General features: G+C 36.8%; 1 long non-coding RNA gene and 1 other non-coding gene across 2 annotated transcripts; both read left to right on the top strand.

The window, feature by feature from the left end:
- The first annotated feature begins 921 nt into the window (after positions 1 to 921).
- On the top strand, positions 922 to 2,393 carry LOC112771748 (uncharacterized). Its single transcript, XR_011876442.1, has 3 exons — positions 922 to 1,076; positions 1,164 to 1,553; positions 2,257 to 2,393. It is a non-coding gene; the product is annotated as an uncharacterized lncRNA (long non-coding RNA).
- A 15,914-nt stretch (positions 2,394 to 18,307) lies between these two features.
- Positions 18,308 to 18,415, top strand: LOC112773624 (small nucleolar RNA R71). The gene has a single exon (XR_003188165.1). It is a non-coding gene; the product is annotated as a small nucleolar RNA R71 (small nucleolar RNA).
- The last annotated feature ends 267 nt before the right edge of the window (positions 18,416 to 18,682 follow it).

Here is an 18,682-nt window from a genome sequence, read left to right as displayed (position 1 = left end):
AAAAGATTTGTGAGTCTTTTATACACTAGCAGGCATGCTGTAACTCCTAAAGCTAAGAAATTCATGTGGAACTATGTTAATGTAAGACTCTTCTATTATTATTAAATCTCGATTATTTTAAATATAGGAAGGTGCGTATAACACTGTTGATATCATGCAGACCAAGTTTATCCTCCCAGATAGTGGAGAAAAGTGGGTGATCCAAGCAATTCGGGATGCTTGGAAGCGGTTCAAGGGAAAGATTAAGCAAAAGCACTTTGTTCCCTTTGATACCATCGAAGATATGGTGAAAAATTGACCGACACAAGTTCCAGAAAGTCAATTCATAAAATTGATCTATTATTGGAGTCATCCTACAATCCAGGTAAAATAGTTGGTACTTTAATTGCAAATATCTTACTGTTTGTTAAGACATAAGCAAAATAATGAAAATTCAATTGATAATGTTGGAATCTGTCCTCTCTCACGCTGTACAAACACATATCCATTCTGATGTAGGTTCTTGAACTAAATTGAATTTTCTTAGGATATATTGCTGCCAGTTCCATTCTGAACTTTTGAATTTGTGTATTTACAATTCTATTTTTGGCTACTTTGTTTGCTGTAATTTTAAGTTGCTGCAATTCTATTTTCTATAGTTCTATTTTGTGCAATTTTATTTTCTGCAATTCTATTCTGTGCAATTATATCTGCTGCTATTCTGGTTGCTGTAGTTTTGTTTGCTGAAGCAAAATTTAATTATATTTTTCTCTGTTTCTATATGCTAACTTTTTATTCAATTATAGTCAATAAGTGAAAAAAATAAGAAACATAAAGAACAGCAAAAGTTTCCACATCGCATGGGGCCAATCAATTTTGGAAAAGTACGAGTGGCTCTGGTATACTTATTTAATATTTGTGCTGGGATTTGTTTAGTTAATTTTAGTTATGTTGTTATAGACTTACTTATTTAAGGCTTTATTTTGTAGCGCGCGACAAAGGAAACAAATGAGGAACCAAAAAGGTTTGAATTGTTCCTTGCTACTCGAACAAGTCGGAAAAGGAAGGAAGTTGATCAGGAAACACAAGATGCAATTGTATGAGAGTTCATTGAATTACTAATGATTATAAATCAAATTTAGGATACGGTAACTAATTCTATTTCAAATGTTTCTTTTAATTAGGATGAATTCCAAAACCGGCAAGCTGCTGGTGAAACAGATGAGGAAGCTTTTGAGTCTTTATTTGGAAAAGAATAACCAGATCGGGTTAGGTGCTATGGAAGATCTGTTACACGAAGTGACTTAAAAAAGCATGCAGAAATTTCTGAACTCAAGCAACAACACCAAGAGGAAGTCACATCTTTGAAGGCTGAACTTGGAGACATGAAGGCCAAACAGCAGCACCAAGAGGCTGACCTTCATGGATTGTGAAACATGATTAAGTTACTAGTTCAATGATCTGAACCTGGAATGAGGCCGGAAGAAATTGAAGCTTTGTTACAAGATGCCCAACACTCTCCAATTGATGCAAATAGCGCTCATGGATCAACACATATTCCAAACATAAATATGGTATGACCAGTTTTTTCTTATTCCCTAATATTTGTTTATATATTGTTAATTGTTAATTAGGATTCTGAATATCTACTGTTGAGTTTAAAATTTTTATTTGTTAGAACTTAGGAGGATGCCAAATCTTTTTAATTTGAACTGAAATTGAAGAAGATGGAAGCTGGGATTTGGTTTTTTTGGTTTTGTTTTTTCATTATGTAATTTTATTATTATTGTTATCAGGGTGGAAGTTGTAATTTTTCTGGTTTTTCTGATTTTTCTGGTTTTGTTTTTTCATTATGTAATTTCATGCAAAGTTTGAGCTTCTTATAATGTTAAAATAAAAAAGGAAGAAAAATGTTATTATGCGCTGCTTGTCACTTGCACAATGCACTTGAGTTTCTTATTTTAGTTCCCATTTAGTATGAAGTCGTGTTAGTCCGTTTTTTAGTTATGTCCTTTATGGTGATTTATAGTATCCCCTGAATATGATTGTTATTTTAAAGCAAAAGACTTTGGTTTATTTATTTAATGATTTATTCAAGCATAGTATGGTTTTGTTTCTTATTTTATGTTTTTGGTGAAATGAAAAGAAAAGTAGTTTCAATTATCCTATGCTGCTCGGATATTGTATGTGTTATTAATCTGTTAATTACTTTTTTCTTGTTGTACTTTTTCAAATTATAATTATTTTTCTATATAATTATGCAGGATAATTCTGAAGATGCGAGTGAAGATTGAGATGCTTATCATGATGGTTTATTGACAAAGATGGAAATTGAAAGATGTATGGTTGATGATGATGTCTTTTATTAGAAGCTAAGATACATTTATATGATATAATATTTTGGTTTTTACTAGTTTATTAGCAGTAAACTCTAAGTGCATTATATGAGTATACTTATTCTAGTTTGAGATATATGAATACTCAAAATTATGATCATCCCAATATTTTTGGTTCATTATATAATTATATTTTGTTTCAGTATAATTTTTATTATTTAAAGATTATTGTATGGTATTATTATATATGTATTCATTTTTATTTTATAATAATTAACTAATTTAATTAAAAATACAGGATTATATATATAATTATATTCTCAAATATTAGAGTTTAGATAAAAAAAATTGTTAGAAATTTCTATTTATATATATATATAAACAGAAATTTAAAAAAAAATGAGGGACAAAAGGCTACACTTATATAGAGTAGCTATAGGTATACTATTTGCTATATTTATAAAGTGATGCAGTAGCCCTGAAAAGTGTAGCCTATTCTTTAGAATTACGGTAACTATTAGTGCTGAAAAGCGTAGCCTTAGGTCCTGAACAGCATCACTTAAAAAGCGTACCCTATTCTCAAAGGCCAGAAGCGTAGCCTTTGATACAGAAAAGCGTAGCCTTTTCCTAAGGCATCACTTTTTTTTGTTTTTGGCTACACCTTTTGAAGTGTAGCTGAATGGGTGTTTTTCTTGTAGTGATACCATTCTCTTTGATCATCATTGATCATTAATTCTCCCATTTCTTCATTCACAAGTTACCACATTCGCTAGCCATTCCTATTGCTAGGCATATCATAAAGTTTAACGACGTAAGGAGTGAGATTAGAGGCTTAGAAGTCTGAAATTTGGCTTTGAAAACTCAAAAATAAACTTTGGGATGAAAACAGAGTCACGCGTACGCGTCGTCCACGCCCACGCGTGGAAGCCAACAAGATACAGTGACGCATACGCGTCCCCCATGCGCACGCGTGGATGGGAGAAAATCCAAGTGACGCCTGCGCGTCAGCCACGCGTACGCGTGGGTGCATTTTGTGCCTGATGAGCGGATAATTTATACGCTTTTTGACATTGTTTTTAGTAGGATCTAGTTACTTTTAGGGACGTTTTCATTAGTTTTTATGTTAAATTCACATTTCTGGACTTTACTATGAGTTTGTGTGTTTTTATGTGATTTCAGGTATTTTCTGGCTGAAATTGAGGGACTTGAGCAAAAATCAGATTCAGAGGTTGAAGAAGGACTGCTGATGCTGTTGGATTCTGACCTCCCTGCACTCAAAGTGTATTTTCTGGAGCTACAGAACTTAAAATGGTGCGCTTTCAATTGCGTTGGAAAGTAGACATCCAGGGCTTTCCATCAATATATAATAGTCCATACTTTGGCCAAGAATAGATGATGTAAACTGGCGTTCAACACCAGCTCTCTGCCCAAATCTGGCGTCCAGCGCCAGAAAAGGAGCCAAAACCAGAGTTGAACGCCCAAACTGGCACAAAAACTGGCGTTCAACTCCAAGAAGGACCTCTACACGTGCAACACTCAAGCTCAGTCCAAGCACACACCAAGTGGACCCCGGAAGTGGATTTATGCATCAATTACTTACTCATGTAAACCCTAGTGACTAGTTTATTATAAATAGGACATTTTACTATTGTATTAGGCATCTTTTGATCAGCTTTTGATCTTTGATCAGTTGTATGCTATCTTAGATCACATTTGAGGGTTGGCCATTCGGCCATGCCTGGACCTTTCACTTATGTATTTTCAACGGTAGAGTTTCTACACTCCATAGATTAAGGTGTGGAGCTCTGCTGTTCCTCAAAGATCAATGCAAAGTACTACTGTTTTCTATTCAATTCATCTTATTTCGCTTCTAAGATATCCATTCGAACCTAAGAACGTGATGAAGGTGATGATTATGTGTGACGCTCATCACCATTCTCCCCTATGAACACGTGCCTGACAAACACTTCCGTTCTACATGAAATAAGCTAGAATGAATATCTCTTAGATCTCCTAACCAGAATCTTCGTGGTGTAAGCTAGAATGATGGCGGCATTCAAGAGAATCCGGAAGGTCTAAACCTTGTCTGTGGTATTCCGAGTAGGATTCAATGAATGAATGACTGTGACGAGCTCCAAACTCGCGATTACAGGGCGTTAGTGACAGACGCAAAAGGATAGTAAATCCTATTCCAGCATGATCAAGAACCGACAGATGAATAGTCGTGCCGTGACAGGGTGCGTGAGCATATTATTCACTGAGAGGATAAGATGAAGCCATTGACAAGGGTGATGCCTCCAGACGATTAGCCGTGCCGTGACAGGGCATTGGATCATTTTCCCGAGAGATGACTGAAAGTAGCCATTGACAGTGGTGATGTATCACATAAAGCCAGCCATGGAAAGGAGTAAGATTGATTGGATGAAGATAGCAGGAAAGCAGAGGTTCAGAGGAACGAAAATCATCTCCATTCGCTTATCTGATATTCCTACCAATGATTTACATAAGTACCTCTATCCCTATTCTATTATTTATTATTCGAAAACACCATTATCAATTTATATCTGCCTAACTGAGATTTGCAAGGTGACCATAGCTTGCTTCATACCAACAATCTCCGTGGGATTCGACCCTTACTCACGTAAGGTATTACTTGGACGACCCAGTGCACTTGCTGGTTAGTTACACGGAGTTGTGAACCATGGTCTTAGCATCATGTTTTTGGCGCCATTTCCAGGGAAAGAAAGAGCAATGAATTTTACATAATTAAAGTGTAATCACGATTTCGCATACCAGTGCCCCAGGCACAAAACCAGCACAACTCCCGCAAAACTCTCGGGAATTTTGACTGGGCAATTGATTTAGCTCATCGACGCGTACGCGTCGGCCAGGCGCACGCGTGGATAGCGAATATTTGAATACGACGCGTGTGCGTCAGCCACGCATACACGTGGGTGTGCGCTCTGCCAAAATTTTTTCTAAGTTAAAAAGCTACAGAATTCACAGTTTCAAACCCCAATCTTCCGACAGGTATAAATTCTCCGTTTCAAAATATTTTTCACCCGTTCTTTGAATGGCATAAACATACCGGATCCAATTTCATTTCTAAACAAGTTTGGCACAAAACGGGGATCCGGAGTCCAAGTTATGCTCCATCAAAGTATGCCCAAAAACCACATTTTCATACAAAACCACAAAGTTCCATTTTGAAAACAACCAATTCCGCCCCTTTTAAAATCAAACAAAACATACAAAAATCAACCTCAAGCCTCCTCAACTCATACATTGACATTTTTATCAATCATGACCCACCAATCCATCATTTTAACTAATCTCAACCAAGTAACTCAAGTTCAAACACAATATCATAATATACGTATTTTCTCATCCGAATTCCCAACAATACCGTTTCAAATCAACCATCAATACACACAATCAATATCACCCTCACCATTAATATGGCTCACCCACAACTCAACCTCAATCAATCATTAAGCATATATCAAAACATGCATATCTCTCATGCATCACCCTATCAAAACATCAATATTCATTAATCACATACACAACCACATAATTTATCTCAACCATTCCAACAACATCAAACATTCAAATCCTATCTTAGGGCCTTTAGCCTAAGTTTTTACACCACGTTATATTTTAGATACAGGAAACCGAGACCATACCTTAGCCAATTTTCCCGCTCAACACAGAGCACTTCCAAATCACCTTTCCACAATCTCTCAAAGCTTCAACACCTCCAAGAACAGATTTTTAGCACACCAAAGCCCTTTTCCAAGCTTTCCAAAACCCTGATCAAGTTTCAATATTCACATACACACTACCTAAGCCACAATCATCATATTCAAACACAACAACTCAATACCCAACATCATAAACCAACAAATTCCACTAGGATTGAGAGTTTTACCACACCCAAGGATCAAGGAGACAAGGTTACTCTTCTCCTTCAAACTAGTTGGATCCTATAACATCAAAGAGCCCAAAATCTCAACACTTTTTCTCATTAAATTTGAATTTAAGGGCTGAGGAACTGGACTAAAATCGTGGCTTACCTCAAGAACCAAGTAGTGGGTTTTGTAGAGCTCATCGCGGTGAACGCATGGCCACAAACGGTGCGGCAATCGGAGCTCCGAATTAAAAGTTATGATGGTTTGAAGATCAAATAAGGGTAGAACCTTGGAAGAGTGTTTTTCCCTTTCTCTTTCCATTTCCAGCATGTTTGAGGGTTTAGTGAGGAGAGAAAGTACTGTTTTTAGGTTTTTAGGTTTTGTTTGGTTGGGCCAAGGGCCCAATATGGGTCTGGTTGGCCCGGTTTGGCTTGTTCAGTCCAATCTTGGACCAATTTCTTTAAAATTGGTATCGAAATTCTCGTTTTAATCTCCTCTATCATATTAAGCCATAAAAATTATATTTTTTGCTTTTCTAGAATAAATTCTCATGTATGGGCTAATTAGTCATTAATTAACCGGGTTTTACATTGAAGACAGTGTCACAAGCCTGAAGTCCAAAACGCCTGCAAAAAGAGCTCCTGTGGGGATAAAGCAGTCCGTGCATATTAATATTAACACTAAAGATGAGTTAAATTTTTCGACAAATAAATTTAGCCTAAAGGGTAGGAAGAGGCAGAAGATTCGAATAAATGAGAGTGATAACTGACTATGACTATCTTAAAAGATATTAATATGCACAGGCCATTATGTTTTTGGTTTTGTAATGAGTATGTAGAATAGCGTTAATAGACTCAATTTGATCAAGGCTTTGGAATGGTATTTTTTTTTGTTTGTTTCCTTAGGTCGTAGGAATGTTTAAGTAATTGGGCTAATATGAAATGGTCAGCTAATGGTTATAGTAGGTTAATCTAATATATGGCGATATATGTCAGAACTAAATTACCTTTGTAATGCATTATTTATTTCTATCTATGAGTAGTGTTTTGTTTTACATATGCTGGCATTGAGTTCAAGTTTGGTATTGAATAGTGTTGGTATTCCATATAACAGCCTTAATTATTTTAGTTCTTTAACACATATTCTCAATCTAGGATATTAATCCATATTTCGGTATAACAGTACATTTAAAAATAGTAGGCATATCACTATATTGAATATAATAGTAAGCTCGCATCATTTATATATAGGATAGATAGGAGAGATAAGTTAGCATATAGAAAAATTACCTCAAAAAAGTAGAAAATATACCACACATGTATATAAGTAAAGTTATGTAGTCAATACCTGGTGAAATTTCAAGATATATAAAACAATTAGGTATAAATGGGATAATTAGTAGTGCACAAGTATAAAGTTACTCCTTATACACAGCTACCCAATTTGTGTAAGAAAATTGAATTTTGGATCATTAAATATAATGGTATTTAATCAAGCTTGTCTTTGAGAGTGTAACAACTCATCATATAAAGTCTAAAGTACGATAGCCATAGAAAAATTATGCAATATGTTGAAGAAGACTAATCTTAGCTATGCAATGTGTAAAAAAGAAAAAAAACACAGTATCAAATTCTTAATAATAATATGAATAGTGAGCTTATTACTATATGGAGTAGAATAGTAACCTAATTTCGATTCTACATAGGAAAAATAGGAGAGGTTAGTTAGCACATAGAAAAATTAGGGGGAAATATGGGTAATTATATCACATGGTAAAATTTCAAAAATATACAGAAATTAGGTATATAATAAGGTGAGTTGTCAAGCTATTTAGAAAAGCACAAATATAAAGTAACTACTTATACACAGGTAACCAATTGGTATAATTAATTGGAACTTCGCATAATTAAATATAATAGTATTTCATTTACTCTTGGCTTGGAGCAATATTGTAATGTAAAGAAATAATGAGGTTAGTTTAATTAAAAAAAAGTTTAAAAGAATAAGGATACAATGATGTGATAGATTGGATGCTGAATGATCATTAATGCTATAAAAAATCAATAAAATTATGTAGTCAATACTTGGTGAAATTTTATATATATATATATAAAAATAAGGTATAAAATTTTATAAACCAACTATCATATACTAAGACTTATGAGATTTACAAAGTCATTGGTATCTTATCATTATATGAGTAATTAAATAAGGTGTTACGATGTGATCTAATTAATAAGCACTCAACTTATCATTATAGTTGTAGACCTGAGCCATCATGTTTAAAACAAAAATTAAACAGGAATTGATACACTCAAATTTATATGGGTCCACACAATATGATGGAAATATCAGCAAAAAACCCAGACATACACAAACTCAAGAGGTAGTTGTTTTTTTTTTCTTTTCTAAGTGCACATGTTTCCACAACTAAGGTGATAATATATTGTTAAATCAATGTTATAACAAGTTATAGGTATAGGTAAAATAAATATGATTTTATCACAGTCATCTAGAAAGATATATGGTTTATATTGACTTAGAGCCAAAAGCAAGTAGATTTCATACATACTAGAGCTATCCTGTAAAGAAAGTTGACATTAAATGGTAAAAAGGTTATTTTCTACAATCTTAATTGCATGTACCAGCTTCAAAAGGATGTATATAAAGTGTCATTTCTTCCATATAAAAGAACGAATTCATTAGGATATTTACAAGATCCAGTATTTGATTTGGGATAAATTGTTGCATTACATGGCTAACTTATATTAAAGGAGCTTTTCTTTTACATAAAAAAGTGAACTAATACATGACAACATATCACAATTTCACATCACCTTGAACAAATCCCTTAATTCACATATCAGTAGTGATATCAGATAAAACTCAATGGTAGAAATCATATGGAAAGAATACATGCAGCCATAGGGATAATAGTTTGAGTACTATTGATATTTATAGGGATTAGAGTTTGATTACTATTGATAAAATGACTCAGCCTAAGATGAGGTTCAAAGCATTTTATGGACATATAGTATATACAATTATGTTTAAGGCAGATGACAGGTAGTAGTATTAGATTTTCAACACAATCAGAAAAAAATATATAGCCAGTCTACTTATAGCTCAAAACGGTTAAGCGTGTTACAAGCTAAGGCTGGATCTAAAGAAAACATGACCTAAAATGTCAATTGTCATTGCATAAAAGCTTGATATTATAGCAAAGATGAGGGAAAAAATACACAGTTTGACCAATTAAACCGGAAAAAGGTGATTTCTCAAAGATTGAGAGAAGCCTACTATATAAATATAATGTATTATCTAATTGCTATCTTAAAGTGGTATGCTGGAGTTTATTTTTATCCAAAGACCCAGGAGATATGGTTTAGACTGTCTATTTTCAAAATATAATATAAGAGATTAGACCACTTTAGTGAAAATTTATTCCATGCTTATATATGATGTCTTATATGAGACTAATATAAACAAAAACTCACATTTTACTATTATTTACTACTAAAGCGGTGATAAGATTAATAGCTGTGGCCACAAATATGTATTAGATAAATGACAGCTATTAGTAACCGATTATCATGACATTCAAAAAGCAAAATATATGGTCTATGTTGACTTAAAGACAAAAATGGTTGAATGCCATATATGACAAGGATTTCTCAAAAGAAGAGATTAACCAAATGATTATTTTTCAATGTGGAGAAGCCTGATATGCGTGTACATAACAAAGATAAGCTAAAGAAATGCCACAGGTTGCTAATTAGTCAAATAAACTAACAATAACTCAGCTTTATGAAAGTCCATCATATAATATTTATGTTTTAGTAGATTGGTGATATAAAGTGATCTGACGAAGTTTGGTTATTTTCAAAGCCCCAAGTAAAATAGGTCTTAACTCATACTTTTGCAAAAGGAGCACAAAAGATAATCAGAAGCATGAAGAATATTTACATGCTTATACATGATAGGTTTAACTTTTTGAATGACTTATTGGAGTACGAAATCTATAGCTTAACAAGGTAGATCAAGTAAAGATTGCTTTGGCAGAAATATATCAAGGACATTTTCCTAAGGTTTAATTACTCTGTTGGTCCCTATAGTTTCACCAAATTTTTAATTAAGTCCTTATACTTTTTTTCCTTTCAATTGGGTCCCTATACTACTTTTAATTTTGTAATCACGTCCTTTTCATGTTAAAAATGATAAAATTAACATAATATTTTTACCAAAATACATGCGATCAAAGATTTAATTAAGTTTTTAATTATAAATACCTTCAATTTGCGAAGAAATATTCAGTTAACTCTAATAACTTTTATACTAGAAAGGACTTAATTACAAAATTAAAGCAGTGTAAGGACCCAATTGAAAGAAAAAAAAGTATAGGGACCTAATTAAAAATTTGGTGAAACTACAGGGACCAACAGAGTAATTAAACATTTTCCTAATATGGTAAAACTTGATGGTCTTAACTACCAGGGTTTGAAATGAGTGCAATGTTTTAATGAAACATAGGATAATATCCTTTGGATAAAGTCTAATAACCTAAGACTTATTTTAAAGTTTTCTAAAAACTATAGCTTTGTCATCATATATACACCAAACCGTGCAAATTATGAAAAATATAAATATTATAGGTTTTTGGTTAAAAACTAAAAAATATTCATCGAAACATATACTAATAGCAATCTTTAAATGGTAATTAATATAAAATATCAGGCCTCGTAGTCCAAGATGTAAAAATATACAAAGATATGGTCACCTTAACTTATTAGTGTTATCACAAGCAGAGCAGATCATCCACATCACTATTCTATTCACCAATGAAGCAATTAATGGAGTGGCTAATACTTCTTATTTCTTAAAATATATATATATATATATATATATATATATATATATATATATTTGAGAGGAAATTTAAAATAAGTTTAAAGTATTTTAAGTTACATTATTCTTAAAGACACGATCGAGTATAGGATTTTCCACGCTTGAAAGAAGAATTTCTCACAGAGAACACTATCATGGTCTCTATACACATCCTTTCAAAAGGATTGGACTCAATCTGGTACATTTGAATCAAATGTGCAGAAAATTAAACCTAAGTATGTTGTCAATGAAGGAACTTTTTATTGGAAAGGGTGGAAAGAGGCTAACCTCACCGAGGCATCATCAATAATTACTTTCAATCTCCTCCAGAGGATGTTTTACGAGGCTATGATACCCATAAAAGTCAAATCTGATTACCACGCACTAACTGAGTTCAATGACTGAGTCGATTTTGTTACATATTGCAATGTCGGCTTCACAAGACAGGTCATAGTTTGGCAGTTGAGGAGGGATTAGAACCATGATTTGGAGTCGAAGAAGATGGTGAGGGTGTCTGGTGCACGAAATTGTGATCTCCAGGCTCGAACAAATCCTGGTAATGGCTCCAAAGCTTGGTGCTCTGATCTTAATTCATAATTGTCACAACTTCGATACAACTAACCAGCAAGTGCACTGGGTCGTCCAAGTAATACCTTACGTGAGTAAGGGTCGAATCCCACGGAGATTGTTGGTATGAAGCAAGCTATGGTCACCTTGCAAATCTCAGTCAGGCGGATTTAAACATGATACTTTATTAGATTAAAATAAACAATAAAAGGGATAGAGATACTTATGTAGATTCATTGGCAGGAATTTCAGATAAGCGAATGGAGATGCTTTTCGTTCCTCTGGACCTCTTCTTTCCTGCTATCTTCATCCAATCAGTCTTACTCCTTTCCATGGCTGGCTTTATGTGATACATCACCACTGTCAATGGCTACTTTCGGTCATCTCTCGGGAAAATGATCCAATGCCTTGTCACGGCACGGCTAATCGTCTGGAGGCATCACCTTTGTCAATGGCTTCATCTTATCCTCTCAGTGAATAGTATGCTCACGCACCCTGTCACGGCACGGCTATTCATCTGTCGGTTCTCGATCATGCTGGAATAGGATTTACTATCCTTTTGCGTCTGTCACTAACGCCCTGCAATCGCGAGTTAGGAGCTCGTCACAGTCATTCAATCATTGAATCCTACTCGGAATACCACGGACAAGGTTTAGACTTTCCGGATTCTCTTGAATGCCGCCATCATTCTAGCTTACGCCACGAAGATTCTGGTTAGGAGATCTAAGAGATACTCATTCTAGCTTAATTCATGTAGAACAGAAGTGTTTGTCAGGCACGCGTTCATAGGGGAGAAGGATGATGAGCGTCACACATAATCATCATCTTCATCACGTTCTTGGGTGCGAATGGATATCTTAGAAGCGAAATAAGAAGAATTGAATAGAAAACAGTAGTACTTTGCATTAATCTTTGAGGAACAGCAGAGCTCCACACCTTAATCTATGGAGTGTAGAAACTCTACCGTTAAAAATACATAAGTGAAGGTCCAGGCATGGCCGAGATGGCCAGCCCCCTAAAACGTGATCAAAGGATCATAAGGTAATCCAAAGATGATCCTAAGATCCTAAGATGATCAAAAGATGCCTAATACAATAGTAAAAGGTCCTATTTATAATAAACTAGTCACTAGGGTTTACATGAGTAAGTAATTGATGCATAAATCCACTTCCGGGGCCCACTTGGTGTGTGTTTGGGCTGAGCTTAAGTGTAGCACGTGCAGAGGCCATTTGTGGAGTTGAACACCAGTTTCTATGCCAGTTTGGGCGTTCAACTCTGGTTTTGGATCCTTTTCTGGCGCTGGACTCCAGATTTGGGCAGAAGGCTGGCGTTGAACGCCAGTTTACGTCGTCAATTCTTGGCCAAAGTATGGACTATTATATATTTCTGGAAAGCCCAAGATGTCTACTTTCCAACGCAATTGGAAGCGCGCCATTTCGAGTTCTGTAGCTCCAGAAAATCCACTTTGCGTGCAGGGAGGTCAGAATCCAACAGCATCAGCAGTCCTTTTTCAACCTCTGAATCTGATTTCTGCTCAAGTCCCTCAATTTCAGCCAGAAAATACCTGAAATCACAGAAAAACACACAAACTCATAGTAAAGTCCAGAAATGTGAATTTAACATAAAAACTAATGAAAACATCCCTAAAAGTAACTAGATCCTACTAAAAACATACTAAAAACAATGCCAAAAAGCGTATAAATTATCCGCTCATCACAACACCAAACTTAAATTGTTGCTTGTCCCCAAGCAACTGAAAATCAAATAGGATAAAAAGAAGAGAATATACTATAAATTCCAAACTATCAATGAAACAGAGCTTCAATCATATGAGCGGGACTTATAGCTTTTTGCCTCTTGAATAGTTTTGGCATCTCACTTTATCCATTGAAGTTTAGAATGATTGGCATCTATAGGAACTTCAGATTTCGAATAGTGTTATTGACTCTCCTAGTTCAGTATGATGATTCTTGAACACAGCTTCTATATGAGTCTTGGCCGTGGCCCTAAGCACTTTGTTTTCCAGTATTACCACCGGATACATAAATGCCACAGACACATAATTGGGTGAACCTTTTCAGATTGTGACTCAGCTTTGCTAGAGTCCCCACTTAGAGGTGTCCAGGGTTCTTAAGCACACTCTTAGTTTTTGCTTTGGACCTTGACTTTAACCGCTCAGTCTCAAGTTTTCACTTGACACCTACACGCCACAAGCACATGGTTAGGGACAGCTTGGTTTAGCCGCTTAGACCAGGATTTTATTCCTTTCGGCCCTCCTATCCACTAATGCTCAAAGCCTTGAGATCCTTTTTATTTGCCCTTGCCTTTTGGTTTTAAGGGTTATTGGCTTTTTCTGCTTGCTTTTTCTTTTTCTTTCTATTTTTTTTTGCCTATTTTTTTTTTCTTTTTTTTTCTGCAAGCTTTGTTTTTTGCTGCTTTTTCTTGCTTCAAGAATCATTTTTATGATTTTTCAGATTATCGAATAACATGTCTCCTAGTCATCATTCTTTCAAGAGCCAACATATTTAACATTCTTAAACAACAACTTCAAAAGACATATGCACTGTTCAAGCATACATTCAGAAAACAGGAAGCATTGTCACCACATCAATATAATTAAGTTAAGTTCAAGGATAAATTCGAAACTCATGTACTTCTTGTTCTTTTGAATTAAAACAGTTTTTTTATTTAAGAGAGGTGATGGATTCATAGGACATTTATATCTTTAAGACAAAGTTACTAACTACTAATGATCATGTAATGAAGACACAAACATAGATAAGCACATAACATAGAAAACGAAAAACAGAAGGAAGAAGAACAAGGAATGAATCCACCTTAGTGATGGTGGCGTTTCCTTCTTGAGGAACCAATGATGTCCTTGAGCTCTTCTATGTCTCTTCCTTGTCTTTGTTGCTCCTCCCTCATTGCTTTTTGATCTTCTCTTATTTCATGCAGCATGATGGAGTGCTCTTGATGTTCCACCCTTAGTTGTCCCATATTGGAGCTCAATTCTTCTAGGGAGGTGTTGATGTGCTCCCAATAGTTTTGTAGAGGAAAGTGCATTTGAGGCATTTCCGGAATCTCATGGTGATGAGCTTCTTGCGCCTCTTGAGCTCCATGACTGGGCTCTCTTGCTTGCTCCATCTTTTTCTTAGTGATGGGCTTGTCCTCTTTAATGAGGATATCTCCCTCTATGTCAATTCCAGCTGAATTGCATAGGTGGCAAATGAGGTGAGGAAAGGCTAACCTTGCCATGGTGGAGGACTTGTCAGCCACCTTGTAGAGTTCTTGAGGTATAATCTCATGAACTTCCACCTCTTCTCCAATCATGATGCTATGGATCATGATAGCCCGGTCTATAGTAACTTCAGACCGGTTGCTAGTGGGAATGATTGAGCATTGAATAAACTCCAACCATCCTCTAGCTATAGGCTTGAGGTCCAATCTTCTTAGTTGAACCGGCTTGCCTTTGGAGTCAATCTTCCATTGAGCTCCTTCTACACATATGTCCATAAGGACTTGGTCCAACCTTTGATCAAAGTTGACTCTCCTTGTGTAGGGGTGTGCGTTCTCTTCCATGTATGGCAAGTTGAACGCCAACCTTACATTTTCCGGACTAAAATCTAAGTATTTCCCCCGAACCATTGTAACATAGTTCTTTGGATCCGGGTTCTTACTTTGATCATGGTTCTTGGTGATCCATGCATTGGCATAGAACTCTTGAACCATTAGGATGCCGACTTGTTGGATGGGATTTGTTAGAACTTCCCAACCTCTTCTTTGAATTTCATGTCGGATCTCCGGATACTCATTTCTTTTGAGTTTAAAAGGGACCTCAGGGATCACCTTCTTCTTGGCCACAACATCATAGAAGTGGTCTTGATGGGCTTTGGAGATGAACCTTTCCATCTCCCATGACTCGGATGTGGAAGCTTTTATCTTCCCTTTCCCTCTTCTAGAGGATTTTCCGGTCTTAGGTGCCATCAATGGTAATGGAAAAACAAAAAAAAAAAGCTATGCTTTTACCACACCAAACTTAGAATATTGCTCGCCCTCGAGCAATAAACAAAAGAATAGAAGAAGAAGAAGAAGAAATATGGAGAGGGAGAGGGTGATGTGGTTCGGCCAAGAAGGGTATAGAGGGGTTGTGTTGTGTGAATATGATGAAGAAAGGAGGGCTTTATATAGGGTAGGGAGGTGGGGTATTGTTTCGGCCATGTGGGTGGGTTTGGGTGGGAAATTGGTTTTGAATTTTGAAGGTATGTGGAGTTTATGAGGTAGGTTTATGAGGAAGAGGAGATGGATGTGAGTGGTGAAGGTTTAGTGGGGAAGAGAGATTGAGGTGATTGGTGAGGGGTTTTTAGGAAAGAGTGTTTATGGGGTTGTGTGAAAGAGAGTGGTGAGAAGAAGTGAGTGGAGGTAGGTGGGGATCCTATGGGGTCCACAGATCCTGAGTGGATCCTGTGGGGTCCACAGATCCTGAGATGATCCTGTGGGGTCCACAGATCTTGAGGTGTCAAGGCATTTACATCCCTGCACCATTAGGCATGTAAAAATGCCTTTGTATCCAACTCTGGGCGTTCAGCGCCAGGTTGGTGGCCATTTTGGGCGTTCAATGTCCATCTGTGTGCCATTTCTGGCGTTGAACGCCAGAACCATGCCTGTTCTGGCATTCAGCGCCCAGAAGCTGCCCATTTTGGGCGTTCAGCGCCAGAACCATGCTCTGTTCTGGCGCTGAACGCCAGACAGATGCTCCTCCAGGGTGTGATTTTTCTTCTGCTGTTTTTGATTCCGTTTTCAATTTTTCTATTTATTTTGTGACTCCACATGATCATGAACCTAAGAAAACATGACAAACAATAAAAATAAGAATTAGATAAACATTGGGTTGCCTCCCAACAAGCGCTTCTTTAATGTCAATAGCTTGACAGTGGGCTCTCATGGAGCCTCACAGATGTGCAGAGCTTTGTTGAGACTCTCCAACACCAAACTTAGAGTTTGGATATGGGAGTTCAACACCAAACTTAGAGTTTGGTTGTGGCCTCCCAACACCAAACTTAGAGTTTGACTGTGGGGGCTCTGGTTGACTCTGCTTTGAGAGAAGCTTTCTCTGCTTCCTCTCCATGGTTGCAGAGGGAGATCCTTGAGTTTTGAATACAAGGGAGTTCTCATTCCATTGAAGGACTATTTCACCTCTGTCAACATCAATCACAGCTCTTGCTGTGGCTAGGAAAGGTCTTCCTAGGATGATGGATTCATCCTCTTCCTTTCCAGTATCCAGGACTATGAAATCAGCAGGGATGTAAAGGCCCTCAACCTTTACTAAAACGTCCTCTACTTGTCCATAAGCCTATTTTCTTGAGCTGTCTGCCATCTCTAGTGAGATTTTAGCAGCTTGCACCCCATAGATTCCCAGTTTCTCTATTACAGAGAGGGGCATGAGGTTTATCCCTGAACCAAGGTCACATAGAGCCTTAAAGATCATGGTGCCTATGGTACAGGGTATTATGAACTTTCCAGGATCCTGTCTCTTCTGACGCAATGTCAGTTGATCCAGATCACTTTGATGAACAAGGGAGGTTCAACTTCCCATGTATCAATGCCAAATAATTTGGCATTCAGCTTCATGATTGCACCAAGAAACTTGGCAGTTTGCTCTTCAGTAACATCCTCATTCTCTTCAGAAGAGGAATACTCATCAGAGCTCATGAAGGGCATAAGGAGGTTCAATGGGATCTCTATGGTCTCTAGACGAGCCTCAGAGTCCTTTGGTTCCTCAGAGGGAAGCTCCTTATTGGTCGCTGGACGTCCCAGGAGGTCTTCCTCCTTGGGATTCACGTCCTCTCCTTCCCTTACAGGTTCGGCCATGGCACTTATGTCAATGGCCTTGCACTCTCCTTTTGGATTCTCTTCTGTATTGCTTGGGAGAGTACTAGGAGGGATTTCAGTGATCCTTTTACTCAGCTGGCCCACTTGTGCTTCCAGATTTCTAATGGAAGATCTTGTTTCATTCATGAAACTTACAGTGGCCTTAGATAGATCAGAGACTAGATTTGCTAAATTAGAAGCATTTTGTTCAGAGTTCTCTGTCTGTTGCTGAGTTGATGATGGAAAAGGCTTGCTATTGCTAAACCTGTTTCTTCCACCATTATTAAAGCCTTGTTGAGGCTTTTGATCCTTCCATGAGAAATTTGGATGATTTCTCCATGTTGAGTTATAGGTGTTTCCATAAGGTTCACCTAAGTAATTTACCTCTGCTATTGCAGGGTTCTCAGGATCATAGGCTTCTTCTTCAGAAGATGCCTCTTGAGTACTGTTGGATGCAGCTTGCATTCCATGCAGACTCTGAGAAATCATGTTGACTTGCTGAGTCAATATTTTGTTCTGAGCCAGTATGGCATTCAGAGTATCAACTTCAAGAACTCCCTTCTTCATAGGCGTCCCATTGCTTACAGGATTCCTTTCAGAAGTGTACATGAACTGGTTATTAGCAACCATGTCAATGAGTTCTTGAGCTTCTGCAGGCGTTTTCTTTAGGTGAATAGATCCACCTGCAGAAGTGTCCAGTGACATCTTTGATAGCTCAGATAAACCATCATAGAATATATCCAGGATGGTCCATTCTGAAAGCATGTCAGAAGGACACTTTTTGGTCAACTGTTTGTATCTTTCCCAAGCTTCATAGAGGGATTCACCTTCTTTCTGTCTGAAGGTTTGAACATCAGCTCTAAGCTTGCTCAGCTTTTGAGGAGGAAAGTACTTGGCTAAGAAAGCCGTGACCAGCTTATCCCAAGAGTCCAGGCTGTCTTTAGGTTGAGAATCCAACCATAATCTAGCTCTGTCTCTTACAGCAAAAGGGAAAAGCATGAGCCTGTAGACTTCAGGATCTACTCCATTAGTCTTAACAGTATCACATATCTGCAAGAATTCAGTTAAGAACTGAAAAGGATCTTCAGATGGAAGTCCATGAAACTTGCAGTTCTGCTGCATCAGAGAAACTAA

Source organism: Arachis hypogaea, chromosome 18, assembly GCF_003086295.3.
Source record: "Arachis hypogaea cultivar Tifrunner chromosome 18, arahy.Tifrunner.gnm2.J5K5, whole genome shotgun sequence".
Classification (NCBI taxonomy): domain Eukaryota; kingdom Viridiplantae; phylum Streptophyta; class Magnoliopsida; order Fabales; family Fabaceae; genus Arachis; species Arachis hypogaea.
Note: the sequence above shows the minus strand (reverse complement) of the source record. Positions and strands in the feature narration are given on the sequence as shown.